We start from the raw sequence: 16,879 nt of genomic DNA, 5'->3' as shown, positions 1-16,879 counted from the left end.
ATTTCGTTCTTTAAAGTAAACCCACTATCATAGCTTTAAGTTATTACCCAACCATAATCTTCTACCCGTCGAGGTTTTTTGTTTTTCCTACCTGATGTGCCTGAAGAAAAACATTTGCTCTTTTTTTATTCTCTCCATCTCACGCTTTCAAACGCCTTTCATCATGGAATCCATTTTTGTTACACCTTTCAATGGCACGCGCCATCCAACCCACACACACACACACACTTACACCGCCAGATCAGAGGATTGGCAACGTGAGGGATCGAAGGAAATTGCAAATATCCTTGATTATGTCGATTCCTCGAAAGCGGTGAACCCCATTACGTGGTTGGTTTATATCGATTGAGCCTGCCGAACCTGCCTTCCCTTCCGTGAAACACTCATTGCCCCTAGCTCGCTGGGACAGACTTTACAGCAGAATCGTTTAACTAGTTTCCTTGAGCAAAATCCTTTAATCATCCACCGGGCACCAGCTACAGGCGGAATCCCTTTTCTCCACCGTCTCACTTTCCACCGGCATCGGCTCGCTTTCGATGTAGGGGTTTTTGTGAGCTGATCTTCTTAGCGTTTCGTTTCTCACCATCATCTTTGTTTGACTTTATATCCTACAGAAAGGATTATTGCAAAACGGTTTTCCCGCACACACACACACAAACACGCCCACGTACAAAGCCCCAAAGCCTGACGGGGAAATGTTGGGCTTACGGATCTGGAAAGGCATCTTGGGCTTTTCCCAAAATCACAACCGGAAACGGATGAATGCGTCTGAGCAAATATTTAGCAAACACCCTTAGAGACTCACACACGCACGCTCACTTACACACACACGAACGATATGATTTATGCTGTTGCGGTGACCGGTCGCATCCTATTTTGAGTGAATCACACGTGAGCCACACAGCCAGCCCAACCAACCAACCCCTTCGGCAGGTCCTCTCCGTTCAGGGATCGTTTCATGGAAATTAGTTTCCGGCTTCACTCTTCAAGCTTCACCCCCTTAGGTCGTCGTCGGAATCGTCCATCAATTTGTAATAAACATCCTCTTCTTCATGTAAAGGACTTCTCCCTTTCGCTCTCTCACTCTCTCGCTTCCTCGCTTACCACAAACCACCTCTACAGCAACCACAAAAAGCAATAACCTCGGCACAACAATCCGCTTTAGTGTCGCGAAAGGTGGCAAAATTTGCATTTCCTTGAGATGTGCATCACACACACACACATACATACACCCTGTCTTACCGACCGACTGGCTCGAAAACAAGGCACACATGCTTCCCTAATGGCGATCATTATTGACAACCGCAAGTGAAACGTGTCAGATTGCTTTACACCCAATTGGGTTTTCCAACCCGGGAGGGGGGGGGGGGTGTTGAGGAAGTGTCCTAGAAGGGGGATGGGGGGATATCCCGGTTACCCATATCCGGTGCCGGTGGGGTAGAACTAATTGGTAATTGGAACGAGCGGCAGATGCAGTCGCACTTTAATTGGGAGCACTATGTTTAATGCAAAATCGCCTCAAGAATTAAGGTTCCTTCGCTGCTTCGGGATATATTGGACAAACCGATATTGGGAAGGAAACAAATGTGCAATCCCAATCTCCATTTTGTTTACTGCTAATAGCATTTGTTGGGAGCTCCGGTCCCGAACTGCTCTCGATGCTTGCCTTAAACTGACAGTTGATCCATTGTAAATTAAGTTCCCCACGCTGAGCTGCTTCAATACGTGATCATCCGCATGTATCCGAATCCATAGTTTATCCCTTTTGTCCCAGGGTGTGACATCGCAGTCCAAATATTACGTACGCAAAGCTAGGCAACCGTTCTACATGCCCGTTTTTAATCGATCGGTTCCGGATCCGGTTCCGTTACAGCGACTGCAAACTGCAAATCGAAATGCAATCATCGTTATTTAATAGAAGCATAGCCGGCTTTTTGTCCCTGCACATTGCAACTCTGCTGCCATTTGCATCCCCCCCCCCCCCACCGTCTGGGTATTGGTGCCCTTGGTGCCAGATTGCTGGCCAGTTCGGTTTGCGTAGATAATTGAATTAAAGATTGCTTTCTGATCCGGTTACGGTGCAGTGGTTCACTGATGAATATGGATTAGAGTAATGATTGCTGGCAACTAACACGTAATCGGGTTGATGTCGCACTCGAGGCTCGGGCGCTAGGTCTGGCTCGGTTGGGACACACACACACAGGATGGCCCAGGCCAATGTTCGAGCAGAAGTCAGTGAGAGTAATTTGATAAAATAAAATCAATTGCCAGATGGTTTTCCGAGTGGATGTTTTCGCAAACGCACGGTGCGAGCTGGCATTATTTTTGAAGAGGGGCACAGAAAAAGAATGATGCAAATTTGGTATTTTGGGATTTTCCATTGGAAGGGCACGAGGCTGGGTAATTTTTAAAGTGAGAATATAAAAGATGACAAAATTTTCATGTATTTTGCATAACTTTAGGCGTTTTGTTATACAGCCAGCATGCATATATCGTTTACGCTTTTTTGTGTTGTTGTTCTTTTGTATGAGAAACAGTTCATATTAACGTCTATATGTATGCAATCTTGAGGATTAATCTACAATTATTGAATTTTGCATATCATTAGGCGCAATGTAAATATGGGCTGCTTTGAGAACTGTTTGAGGCTGTTTGAGAAAAAAAAACAGATAGCCTTATTCGATTGACTGTAACTGTATAGAACGCCAAAATGTATGCAATATTGAAATATTTCTGTATTTTTTATCAAGTTAAAAGATTATAGCACATAGTGATTGAAAGCCATAAATCCATTCAATTTATATTGGGCTTAATTGTTAATATACGAAAATGTTTCGTCAAATTCTTAAATTCTTTAACTTTTTATTATATTTTTACTGATTTTCAATTTTTCATCCCCCTTCCTCAAATTAAAATTAGCAAATTTAATCAAACACTTAGCACTTATCCGTGTCTAATGCATAAACCTTTGTTATCCGTAGTCACCTAAGCACCTGCTTGCCATTCTATCTAATTTAAAATAGAAAACCATTAATCCATCCCACCAAATCTAGTGGAAAATTAATCTTCCAATCACACAAATTCTCCCAGCAACGCCCATGCCACCACACAGGTTTGCAACAACAATAAAGTGCGTCCCAGCAACACCAGGATCGGGATAAGCACCCCCTCCACCAACCACTTTAGATCAAGCTTCGATCGCTACAAAACAGTTACACGGCAATTACACCACCACCGTACAAACGTTCCCCGTTCCGTGAAGTCCCACCACACCACGTATTAATTACGGGAGTCGTTGATGACAATTTTACGACTGCACCGTTGCGTCGATAGCGATCCACCACACAGCGCCATCGACTGCTGGCCGGGCTGGTCGAACGGCCGTTGCTAATGCCGATCGCAATGCCCTGGCCCCAGTGGGTCATATCGGATCGACCCATCGGGTGGACAATAAACCATTAACATTTTGTCACTCGGTGTTCTCCTCACCAGAATAACCTAAGGACATCCTGTCCGGGGGACATCCTTTTCAACACCGCCTTTACCTTCGTTTTGAGCGGGTGTAGGGGAATAAAATAAATTTTCCGCAAAATTTTATGCAAGCTATAAAAACTGGCCACAACCCACCGTTCCGGTCGTCGCCATGGTGGTCTTCCTCGTCGTGTCCTAAGTGATCTTGAAACATCCTTTTCCCGGTTTTATGTGACTTTTTCTTGTTCCTTTTTCGCTTTCCCGCTTCAGGACCGATGGTGTGGTGTGCAGTTGGGTCGCGATGCCCTGGTCGGCTTATCGGACTCGAGTCATTTGCCGATTTTATGCTTTTCCTGTTTGACAATAGCAAACCAGGACAACCGCTTTGCGCGGTCCCCACCAGCACCTGCTGCTTTTACAGCGAAGCTCTCCGATCTTTCTGAGCTCGTGTTTGAGACGTCTAATTACTCGACTAAATCTTTAAACAACGTCGTGAAAGGAAAACGGACTCGTTGCGGGTAATTAGTGGTTGTTTTGGGAGAGAGAGCCTGACAACTGACAGGACTAATTTGTCCAGTATTGGTATTGCTACATCGAGTTGTTCTGCACTTCAGGGATCGTTTGCTCTGTACTCGGTTCTAATCCTAATCCTACACCGTGTTCCACTGGTTGCCTACCGTTAGGCGCAAACAGATATGTCTCTTTATATCTTTTAACTTCAATTATATGCAGATTTCAATTTCAATTTCATTCAATTTTTAATAAAATCTGCTTACCACACGTTTGCTAATAGACTTGACCAAAACAACAAGTGGCACACTGTGCCACGGTTAATGTGCAAAAATAATGAAGTATATTGCCTGCCTATTCCCGCCGGAGGTGAACATATTCATAAACATAAAAGTGAAAATTATCACTAACCGCTGAAAACCGCCAACAAAATGGGCAACGTTTGCACTTTATCATGATAGATACGGACGCAAGATAGGAACGATGCAAAAAAAATTAAAAAAAAGACTCCAACACTCTCTCTCCCTTTCTCACTCTGTTTGTCACTCTCCCTTTCACTCGTTCACTTACCCTGTTGGCTGATTTCATTGAAAAAAGCATGAAAATAGGGCCTGATTACGTATACAGTTAAATTAAATTTCATAAGCCCGTTAATGCAGTGCACGTTTTAACTGTTGTCCCCGGTCGTCGGCCGTCGGAAAACACCGACAATGGGGAGCAGCTGCCGTGGTGACACGGCAAAAGACTACCAAATTTCCCGACCTCCTCTCTGCCGCCCTCCAACCTCCCCCCCCGGCAACCGATTCAGTCAAACATTTCCCGGCGGACTATTTATGGGCTAACACTGGCCACTTCCCGGTGTGGTGTCACGTGGTTGCCTTGCTTAGACCCGGAGCCACCCCGACCTCCGGAGATAAAAAATGAAAAGTAATTAAAACTCGCCACGGTGATAATATAATAAAATTTGCCGCGTTTTTCATGCTCTCGGCAGCATACCACCCATCATCATCGCCGTCGTCGTCTGGTACGCGTTTTGCTTTGTTTGCACGGCTCACCATTATTACCATCCGTAGTCACCTCCGCTTTGGTGGACACATCCTACTACTGTCGGTCCGTAGTACCGGTTTCCTTGCATATTGTACATTTTGTGGTTTATGGACCTAGAGACGAAGGGAGAGAGAGAGCGAGAGAGTGAGAACGAGCGTCCAACTGACTGCGTGAGCAAATGCAACAAAAAAACCCATGGAAAAACGTGCATGGAAACGGAATTATCCCAGGGTTAGGAGGCTGAGAGTGCAAACAAACACCCCGGGAGCGTTCTTTGGAAGTGGAAATGGATTTCGGGGGGTGAATGGGTGGGTTGAAAACATAAGTGCCTGGTGGCCAATTAATTGATTTACTCAAAATGTCAAAGAACGTGAAGCGTGACGCTGTTTGTTAAAGGTGGCCGGAACAGTGGTAATGAAATAATGGAGGTAATAAATAATGACAGTAAAGTAATGTTCTTTGCATGGCTTTCTGTAAACAATTATCCAATTTGTTGTTTAACTATGTAGCGAAATGAGGACTAAGAATAATTAAATCAGAATAAATTCAGTTAGACCATCAAATTACAACGCATTAGAGCTCAAAAGCATCAAAGTTGCATACATTTAGGCGTATTTTAAAAATTCTTTCTAGCCTAGGTTTTCAGAATCTAAAATTAACTTTTCCTGTGCGAATTTCTCAAGCCTTTGACCATGATTTGAAGAACCGTAATCTGCCAATTGTAGGCTTTTTATTTTATATGCAAATTCAGTGATGCGGCCTAATTGAGATTTTGTTTCTAATAAATCAGTCGGAATTTTTACATATTTTGCTATTTTCGATTGTCATTTTTCATGCTAAAATTACAAAATTTAAGCTTTCAAATATCAAATCTAAAACTTACATATGAGTGCGACGCCTGAAACATGCTTAAATCATCATAAACTCCACAATCAATTATTTTCTCGAAAAAGCGCCTAAATGTATGCACCAACTAGTAGGTACAAATATTTACTCATTTTATTGAAAGGCTCCAGCGTTTTCTTTTTTTTTTTTTTGCTTAACCTTCCTCAGCATATTTAAACAACGCACTAAAATGGACGAAATGTACAAATAATAACTCCACCGCCCGAGGCATCCTTCCAATCCGCTTAAATTAATTGCCAAACAGTGCACAAAACAATTACCGGTGCGAATATTTGCAGCGAGCGAGCGAGCAACAACAATGAACAGTGTGTGTGTTTTTTTGTTGTTTTCAAACAAAGTACCAATGTATTTGCAACATACAAAAGTAAATGTAAAGCGGAGTTTGACCAGCATACCGATGCGTACAGCTGAAATTCGTCAAACATTGGATGGTGAAAACAAGCGAGCGAGCGTCTAACATCACTCGTCAGTTAAGCCACAAAGTCATCGGTTCCGGGCTGCATTTCTGAGACTCGGTTAACAGTAGTATCTATCGGTAGTTTTCCTGCAAAATATTACCATTTTCCTGGAACTTTACCAGACAAACACTGTACGCAAATAAATCTCCGTTTCGAGGAAGCAACACGAAACAAATGGAACAGTTAACCACCGGTACATGCCAGCCCGGTGCGTCCCATTTTTCCCGATCCCCGAATCGAACGAATGCTACTTTCTCTGGCTAAATTGCTGCACTTCCACTGTGTGGCCATCATCTCACCAATCTCTCCCTCCCCCTCCCTCCCCCCGGGGATGGCACCGCACACGCAATCACGACCAGCGCGGCCACGGTAACCACCTATTATTAGGTGGTTTTCTGCAGAGGAAATTAGCTGCCGGGGAGAATCGGCCGTACGGCCCCGGATACCGGCAAAAACGGCACACGAGAAACCATTCCCAAAGGTGGCTGACAAACAAACCATTAGGCGCGTTTGTGCTTTCCACCGAAAACCACAGACTCTAACCGGTGTCGGTGTTGGTCGGGTCGGTCCGAGATCACTGCCAGCGACATAACTTGGAAAACAAACAAAAAGCCGATTGCGATCTAGCCAATCGGTGGGTGCGTGTGTGGGGTGGGTCCTGGAGGGCGAGGCAAAAGGAGCATCCATTTCTCTCCTGACCATAATCCGGACGAGTGCGTTTAGAAGGGTGCGCGTTTCGCAAATCCCGCGTCGACGGCTCGGCCGAAAGGCGCACATTGTCTTTGTTGCATACATTTAGGCGACTAATTGTTTTTAGAGTGGGCACTAGGCAGTCCTGCGTCTGTGGCGTCTGTTAGGTCGTACTAATAATGTTGAGGTTTTCGTCCAATTAATTCGACAGTACAAGTAGTAGAGTGGTTGGATAGCTTTGGAGCGCGAGAGCGTCGATGTATTAAAAGATATGCCATTTTATACTCGGTCTATGCCGAGAGGAACAAGCTGAAATGCATTTTAAAGTGCATTGTGATTATAATGCCCGCATACAAAAGCGGTGCACTACGAAAATTACATTTCCAGGCGCAGGTTTGTTCAGGTGACTGTGCATGAAAAGCTACTCAGCGCGCTATAATACTTCATTATTCCAGCTGCCTGCATCGTTGATTCTTGTGAGCATAACTCCCATTTGCTCGGTGCGTAGCTGCTGTGTATAAAGCCACCACCAAGATTGGATTTCTTTTCTTCCACAAAAACGCACACATAATCTTTTCACAATCTGTAAACGATTGTAGCTGCCTGTACTGTGGCCCGTTGGCTCCACTTGAACCGGCCGTGTTCAACTCCACTTCATCATGGCACAAAGCGCGCCGTATCCGTCACCCGGAGTATCATGAATAAACACGTCACCGTGACTGCTGTATGTCCGTGGGTATGTTAACAGACGCATGTAAAGGATACTGCCGTACCCGCTTCTCGCCCACACCAGGTAACGTAGGTTTCAATCATCCACAGATCACAAAACCGGCGTCCACGTGTTTTTGGGGAAAGGATGAAAAATCTAAAACCACATGTCACCCGTGTCAACACACTCACCGGTACAGCGAATGTGGCTGAACCAGACAGGTTCAATTCATGTCGCGAAAAGCACTTTCGCAGGTTCCGTTAGGTTTGTGGTTTTTTTTTTGGGTGTGTATTCAAATTTTCTGCACCATTCTCTCTCGCTCTCTCACTTTCTCTCTGCCTCAGCTTTTGACCCCCCAGCGAGGCGCTGATGTTTGTGGTGCTCGCACACAACAAGCGACAAGTGGTTAAGACGTTTGGCTTGCCTCGCTGTGCCCTCGGGGTGTGCCATTTCTGCACCTGAAACGTAATTTAATTATGCTAACGAATGCGGAACGGCGATGCGGCAGCGATAAAAAAAGAAGCACACACACACACACACACACACACACACACACACACACACACAAAGATTTCTAAGAATTGGGATGGATACAAACTTACTCAAGAGGTTAAGTATGGAAGGTTGTAAGTACAAGCATGAAATAAGAGAAGCAATTTGTTGAATGAATAATTGGAAACATGTATAACGTGATGGATGAATATTTAGAGCAAAATAAAAAAGCACACACGAGCTTACAGAATTGAATTTTTGTAGATAATGATGAGAAACTTTGTAAAAATAAATGGAAAAATTAAAAATACGAAACAATGGCATCCGTGCTCAATGACAGCATTGTCGTAAAAAGAGGGGCAGACTTTATGCAACAGTGTTCTTCATCCCAGTCCAGTCATGATGGGGTAAGTTCGGCCTTGCTGGCGTTGGGTTTGAAGGTGGTCGGCGAGTTCAATATCGTAATTAGCAGAGATCCTGCTGTTACGAGATGGAGCTCGCCGATAGCTTCTGAGTTCGGTGCTGGCCTGGTCGAGCTTGGGCTATCACTGCTGGGGTGCGCGAGGAACATTTTCCAGCCCAGACCCGATAGACGGAAGGACGATGTCCAAATTCCGATCCGCCGACACCTGAACCCAAAATCCAGCCATCACATTCATCCATCTCACAACCGAGCATTCCCGGGATATGGCAAATAACTAGAAGGAAATGCCTAGTTAATTTTGTCAACTTAGTTTGATATTTTTTTTCGTGAATTTAATTCACATTCACCACATGCGATGGTCCGTCATCATTAATTAATAAAAAAATGAATAAAATAATTTGAAAATATCATGAAATCATTTCTAACATAAAAATAACTGATAATATATGATAAAACAAACATAAACAAACCAACTCAAATAAAAATCATTTTCGCTCAAGTGTCCTGACTAAATTTGTTCGCTTTTCATCAACTCACTCATCCGTTTCTAGCTCCCATTAAAAGTGTCTCATAAAATCTTGTTCCTTTCAATATAAATTTTATATACTTTCGGGGTTGATTGGAAACACATTAAATCGGTCATATTTTTTCTCCACCCTCTGAACAGTAACTGTAGCTGAGATTCCACAAGTTCACTTACAAAGAATGACCTCAAACAACTGGCAAGAAGGAAACTGAGAAAGAAAAAAAAGGGTACAATGAGTGGATCGAACCCAGTTTTCTTTCATTTACTCCGAAGATTTGGATGGTGACGATCATCCCCTGCCGTCCACCCCGGTTGAACGAGATGTAATGCTTCCTTGTAATGTGCTTTTCGGGGATGGCGATGGGAAGTGATCGTAAAAGAATGCGAACTTTTGTCCCTCAGCTTGGAAATGACGAGTGTTCCGAGTGTCCCGACGCAAAAAAGAAAAGGCGCTGAATCGTAAAAAGCACAAGATGCTGCACCCGTAACGTGACGAATGCTGTCACCGATTGCGGAGCGTACCAGCTTTTATTACCATTGAGGCGACAACGTTTTTTGGGTATGAAGAGACGGTACAGAAATCGAGAAATTCAGCGTTTTTTTTTTGTGTAGTAGCTCACGCGCTTGTAACGCTTAGTAACAGTTGGCGAATGAGGGAACCCTCGGGTTGATGAAATAATGATTAAGCGCATTCCACGGGCGTCACTTGATTTTTCAACAGTCTTTTTAAGCTAACTATTATTATTTAAAGCTACTACGCGCTTTCGTTTTCCCTCCAATCCAATCCACTTTAGTGTAATAAAACTATAATGTCTCCTGTCCTGTCCCAAGTGCACCTTCATATTTTTTTTAAACTCTTTACAATGATTTTGAACCTGTTTGAACTTTCACATACGCTCACGCCACCTCTTAATCCCGTATGACACACTTCACGATAAGCGAAAAGTCCCTTTCGTTCCAGCATCCCCAACCGGTGCACAGTAAAAGTTCAATGCATATTTAACGATCGTTCGCCCGTACTACTCCCTCGGCATCGTGAAAAACTCATGAACTCATTATCATAACCGTTTCCCGTACGCGTTTGACCCAACGGACCATCCCCGCCATGTTTTCTTTATTCGTCCGGTTCGGGGTTTGAAAGTTTAATATTCCAACGTAAGTAACCCGAACGTTCTTTCGGCAAATAAAAACGGGCCACCCGGTTTGGATGCGGCTACCAAGCCAAGATACTGCTAATGGCATGCGAACTGCTAGGTGCTCAGTGAAGCTCCAAGGACGATGCAGATGAAACAGTCGGAAAATCAATATGATCATATAAACATGTGACAGCTTGCGGGCCGGCAAACCTCTTACGACGGGCCTATGATTATGTTGGAGACGTCCCAGCGCAATTTCTGTCCCTTCTGGGCTTGCCGGATGAAACTTTTACCTCCGTTCCCATTTCCAATACGTGGCCATTAGTTGCTTACGTTCGAACGTATTAAGTATGATGATTATTAAATATTTTTCCTCAGCGTTCTCCATTTGTTTCATTCGCGTCATCATTGAGCAGGAAACGAGAGAGAGAGAGAGAGAGAGAGAGACTGAGCGGAATTAGACGACCCACGCCAAATGACATCAAAGAACAACTTTTGCCCCTTTCGGCCTTCCAAACCCAACCAACTTGCCGATGATTGCCTTTCCTGCCTTTCGTATCTTGGAACGCTCAATGACTCTTGAGTTGCTTCGCACGGTCGGGCGTTTTGCTTTTCCTGCCCGAAACCGTGGTAATGATGTCGGTGCCCTTCAGGTCGGATTCTATGACCACTCGATTGGAAAAATATGAAATTAATTGCCTGCCAATATGTACGGATAGCATTACAACCACATGCCGGCATAGGTGGTGTTGAGGATTACATACCGGATCGATAGTATGAAACACAGTCGAGTATGGGCCAGACTTCGGATGAAGAAGATGTTCGTAGGCTTAGGCCTACAAATTAGCAGCATGTGTGGAAGTTGCCAGCACGTGGGTAACCGGAATCTGATTGCTGGATAGACAGAGAAGAGTGAGAAAATTTAGCAAAGTATGTTGGAGACCGTGCCATTGCATACTTTTAGGCGTTTTCTTAAGAGTTTATTTGGAACCATAAATTCAGTTAACAACTTTTCTTATGCTTTTAGTCAAAATTTTAATTTTTTTCATAAAGTAAATCTTCCTTTATCATGAAGGGGCGATCCGGTGGCCGAGGCAACAGCGGCGCCGGTCTTCACACGGCAGGACCAGGGTTCAAATCCCTTCCAGATCGCCCTCCCGTACGCAGGGATGACTACTAATCTACTAAAATCAAAGTCAGAGAAAACCAGAAATGGCAGGTCGAGACCTCTCGAGATTGTAGTGCCAAGAAAGAAGAAAGAAGAATTCTTCCTATTCTTACGACAGAATGCTTAGTAACATAAAGTAACAGCAGCCTATACAAAGAGTTGAAATCAATGACTCTTGCCAGTTTTTTTTATGAGCTAGGACTTTCTTTAAGAAATCAGAGTTCTCTCTCTCCATCCCTCTCTCTCTCTCTCTCTCTCTCTTTCTCTATAATCATTAGTTTCACCATTTTTGGCTTGCTAGACTTGATGATAACACGTAGTAGAATAGTTAGTACTCACTTAGAGGGGACGATCCAGGTGGGATTTAAACCCCGGTTTGCTGCGTGTCTGTCACAGTTCTTTTAAAACATTGTGTTTGTGCTGTCAAATGGATATCCTAATACGAGTTGCATCCGTTATAAAAAAAAAAACGCTGCACGAACTCTCGAATCTCTTGAAAAAGGAAACTTTGTCCTACGCCTAAATGTATGCAATTTTTTTTAATTCCAGTTACCGTACTTTGTATCAATATTGCCTAATTTTTGGCGTAGTAAAATCACATTTTACAACATTTCCTTTACTTTTGAAACCTCTCACCATTTTGAGCCAAATCAACCAAGCCAAATCAACCAAATATTAATTTCATCTTGAACTTCCTTCTCGTCAACCATAGCACAACCTTTGCAGATAAATGCAACAGCTTCTCCCTGCACCGTATGAGTTTATATTCCGGGAGCGTGCTGCCCGTTTCTGGAAAATTTAATTTTCACAAACTTAACACCGCACGATGGTAATCAACGGCGCTTCCGTGCCAAGCGTCAACGCTCAAAAAAGCAACAGCCTCATCACGCTGCTACGTGTGCGTGTGCTCGGTTTTATGAAGCTTCCAGCAATCCCACAACTCTGCTAAAACTTAATTCCATTTCTGAGCAGTGTCGTGTGCTTTTCGGGGGGGCTCTACTCCCGACTATCCACTACGAGTCGGTCCCGTTCCGAAGTCACATTTGAAACGATTGGCACAAAGTTGTCGAAGCTTCCGCGCATATCAAACACGGAAAGTATAGTTTAGATGACGGCGAAGATGAGCGTGGCGAAAGAAGAAGCGAAAGAAAGCAACACAACAACAGTAGCCCAGAAACGATGGAGCATAACGCCTGCAAGAACACACTTTACCACTTATGCTAGCTTGATGCCTTGTCTTCATTACTGCACAGCTGCCCCGGAGCACCACGGCCAGGCGGCCCACGCTGTCCATAATCAGCGCTCGGCATCGGCAAGCGAAGCCTTTTGCATCTTCTTACGCCGTGCCAGAGCGGAGCAGCGTGGCCCACAGAAACTTTTCACCAATCATGATCATCTTCAACTTTGCCACCGTAATTTGAAAAGAACACGAAACACTTTCTTGGCGTGCACACGAGGGCTCGTGTGTTCGCCGTTTATGCAAAACAAGGGATGGAAGGATGAAACACAACGCTTGCCGCTGCTCTTAAACGCTTCCTCGCGAAATGTGAGCCGGTCGGTCGGAAAACTCTTCATCCGGAAGCCGGCGCTAGAGTAGCTGGCGAAGCGCACCATCAAACAAGGTTTATCCGTGTGCCCGTGCTACTGCTAGCAGCCAGCTAACTCCTCGTTATTGATACTGACGGCTTGGATGGCAGCTCGTGTAGCGTAAGAAAATGATACACTTGCCTCACGTGCAAAGCCTTCGCGCTCTAACGGCCGGCTCGCTGACTAACTGCGGCCGAACGCAGCATCGCACCGCTCCGGGCGATAATTTAGACAGAAACGGATCGGAAACGGATAAGTGCAAAAGTGCACACACTGCACAACCGGGGGGTGGGGGATTTCGGGAGGCGCTTGCGAAGAAACGATCGAAGATGAGTGATGGAGATTGATTGCATTATATGAAACCGGCTCGATACTGCCAGCCAACGTTTCGCCTTACAGTGCTACGTGGTGAGACGATCATTTACCACGGGACGGAAAAGTTTTACGATGCCGTTAATGCATCGTTTTAGTGCGTTTTCCATACACCGTGTGTACTGGCACTGGCGCCCGGTAGTTGAGTGTGAAATTGTCATAAAACTTTGCTGCCATACCATTGAAACAACATCATCGGTTGGTAATAGTTTTTCGGGGTGGGTATTAATACATGTGTCAGGAGCACGCTGGAGCTGCTCTTGCATGAGCAAGCCGAATACGGTTCACCGGGAACTTTTTAATGGAAATTAATCATTTTTGATGGTAAGGTGTCATTCGGTGCGGTGTGAGTACATATCCAACGAGCGAGCAAGTGAATGGGGCTTGAATTTGGAGTAAGAACCGCGAGGAATAAAATTTTGCGTTTAAAATTGCATACTTTTGGGCGTATTGTTTAATTTTTCATAAAGTCAAATATTAATTTGAACTTCGTCAATATAATGAGTCATAATAATAGAACCGTTTAATAATAGCTAGGTTAGTATACTTTTAGGCACCTAAAATTTAGCCTGAATGCTTATAACAATAGAAAAAATTGTAATTTGGAATGTAAAAAGCATACTTTCAGGAGTATTTTCATCCACGATTTGCGATTTAGAGGACATGTAAGCCTATAAACACAGCAGCAAATTTTTGTAAAATTATTTTTTTAAACTGATAAATAAAAAAAAAAATCTTATTGGACCTAAACGCAACTGATCAAAATATTCGTTGAATATTGTCTATCTGTAGGCGCATACACTTCTATCTCCTCCAGCAAATAGTTGGACTTTTGATCTAAAATCAGTACAATCAAACTACTTAATCCGTTAAAGAATAAAAGTATTATTTTAATCAAGGACTCTAAGTCTGTCTAGGGCCCGTTCTAGGGCTGGTTGATCCGACTCTAAATTCATCATGTCGACTATTCTTAACACCTTTTCTGACAAATTCGACTTAGCTCTATTTGCTGAACGTGTCATATACAGATTCCAACACCTGCCAGGTTCGTTATTAATCGCGGATGCGTGATCGACTATTCTGTGATCGCTTACTGTTATCGCCTTTTTCTGTGCAGTGAAGGCAAATATGTGATTTACAACGATGATCTCAGTAGAGTTGAATCCTTAAAGCCTCAAACGATTAAATTCCTTAATAACTTCAGGTAAAAGTAGCTCTGAATCTCTGTCTGAAAGAAGCTTTTTGATCTACTTATTATGAATTCCAGAACACTGCCCAATTATTGAGCATGAAGATCGGATAGGGTCTAGGGTAAAAATTAACGAACAAATCAGATTCAAAGACTCGAAAGACAGACGATCTTTTATCCAAGTAATGTCTTGAATAACTTTCTACCATTGCTCGCTTAGCGGTCACATTCATGTGCGATCGCAAAGAATGTCTGTGTGGTATCGAATATCACGATATCCATCACTAGATGTGCCCATGTCAAGCTTTTGAAGACAGATCTACCCAACATCTCTCTTCAGCGACTGTCGTTTGAAGAAGGAGTACTCCAAATAAAGATATTTTTAATCACTTCATAACTGAAAAGGATTGATATGTAAAGGACACGATCAAGAGATCTTTCGACAAATTAAACATCTACTTAAACACTAAAATGAAGCAATTCAGCAAAACAGTTGTTCTTGGATGCTGTTCTGCAGAAATTTGTACTTCTTTCTCAAACCATTGAATCAGTCTGTAATAAATCAAATCAATTAAAGTTATATTCAAGACTGAATTCTGCCATTATATCCCCTTTAAATAATTTCAAACGTTTTTCACTTACTTTAAAGCCATAATTCAAAACGGTGTTCGCTTCACCGTACATTATGTCCTCGGCATTGAATCATCAGCGCGCTGCAGTTCCTCCACCGAACCCGTTTTTTGCTCAGGCTTTCCTTTGAAGAACGTAAACGCTTCGCCCGCGAAGAACCATGAACGTTTTTAATGCCCTTGCCCTCGGATGAAAAGTGCCTCGAGCCTCGACACCAAACACTTACCACTCCCCCCTGGGTCGGGTTGGGTTTGGGTGGCCACGGTGTGGGGATGCGAGTTAATGTTGATGAATTAAAACAACGGTATCCCTTAATTTGTTGATGATAATGAGGCGCACCGAGGCAGCCGTTAGGATGGTCCCCGTAAGGACAAGGTGAAGAATTTTACTTTTATGCAGCAGCAGCAGCAGCAGCAGCAGTGGTACTATGGCGATGAAATAAAGTTTTGTCAAACCCAACGATCCAACGCTTAGAAGAGTTACGGGTGCAGCAGGCATCAGGGTGTCCAAGGGTGTCTTGCTTTCTCCTTCCTTTTTTCTTCTGGGGCTCAGTTTGTTACGGCCGTTACTGCCCAAACACAACCTCGACGGTGGCACTTTGCGATGGCGCAGCTAATTCACCTCATAAACCTTTTTTCGCCTCTCTCCAAAAACACCCGTGTCTCGTACGGTGCAAAAAGGGGAAAGTTTTTATGCTTAATCTCTTAACAGTGTTTGGTGCTGCTGTTGATGGCGATTCACAGCTTTGAAGCTATTTTTGGTAAGCGTCTGTATGGGAGCGAGAGGTTTATATTTTCCAACCCAAACCCAACCCACCGCGGTGGGAGGGCGAAAATTTCAAAGCAAATTAATCGGCTCATTTCCATTACAATCCGGCAAGCTTTAAATTTCATTACACTAATAATCGTTATGCAGCAGCAAGCGCTTTTAACGAGCATCGAATTCATTAGCTTTATTAAAATCCAATTTCTCTCTTTTCTTCTGTCGGGGTGTGCCGATTTTAAGCGATACGAGATTTCGGTCAAACATAACCCCCGCTTTTCATCATGCTTTTGATTGCTGTGTGAGAAAATCTTTTTCTTCCGAAATAGTTTTATTTCTTCACTATCTGTAGGTTACCCCCTCTTGCTCAGTCAGCTGTTTGCTCAGCTAGTAACAAGCACTCGACCTGCCAATAAGGCTCGTTTAATCCTTCCCTTTTTGCAAGCAAACATAATCCGTGTTCTGCCCAGGCTGAGGCCTTATCGGAACGGGGGCCCTGCCTGTCTGTCGAAAGTAAAAGAAACAACCCGCACCACAAGAGCCCTGCAAGCGATCGCTTCAAAAACGTTTCACCTTTATCTAAAATGCCATAAATTTGTTTAAACTTTCCCCAGTAGCGGGTTTTCCTCGTCCGACGGCCTGAACGAGGTTCGTCGATTTAGGCACGGTAGCCGACCAACAAAAGCTTCCGAGCGGGGGGCCATTAGGATACGGTTCCTCACGAAGTGTTGCTTTAGGATGGTCCGAAAACCTGTTGCCGGTGGGAAAAAGGGGGCGAAAAGCCGAGAACCGTTGTGGTTCG

Source organism: Anopheles stephensi, chromosome 3, assembly GCF_013141755.1.
Source record: "Anopheles stephensi strain Indian chromosome 3, UCI_ANSTEP_V1.0, whole genome shotgun sequence".
NCBI classification, from domain to species: domain Eukaryota; kingdom Metazoa; phylum Arthropoda; class Insecta; order Diptera; family Culicidae; genus Anopheles; species Anopheles stephensi.
The sequence above is the reverse complement of the archived record's forward strand: the minus strand, read 5'-3'. Positions refer to the sequence as shown.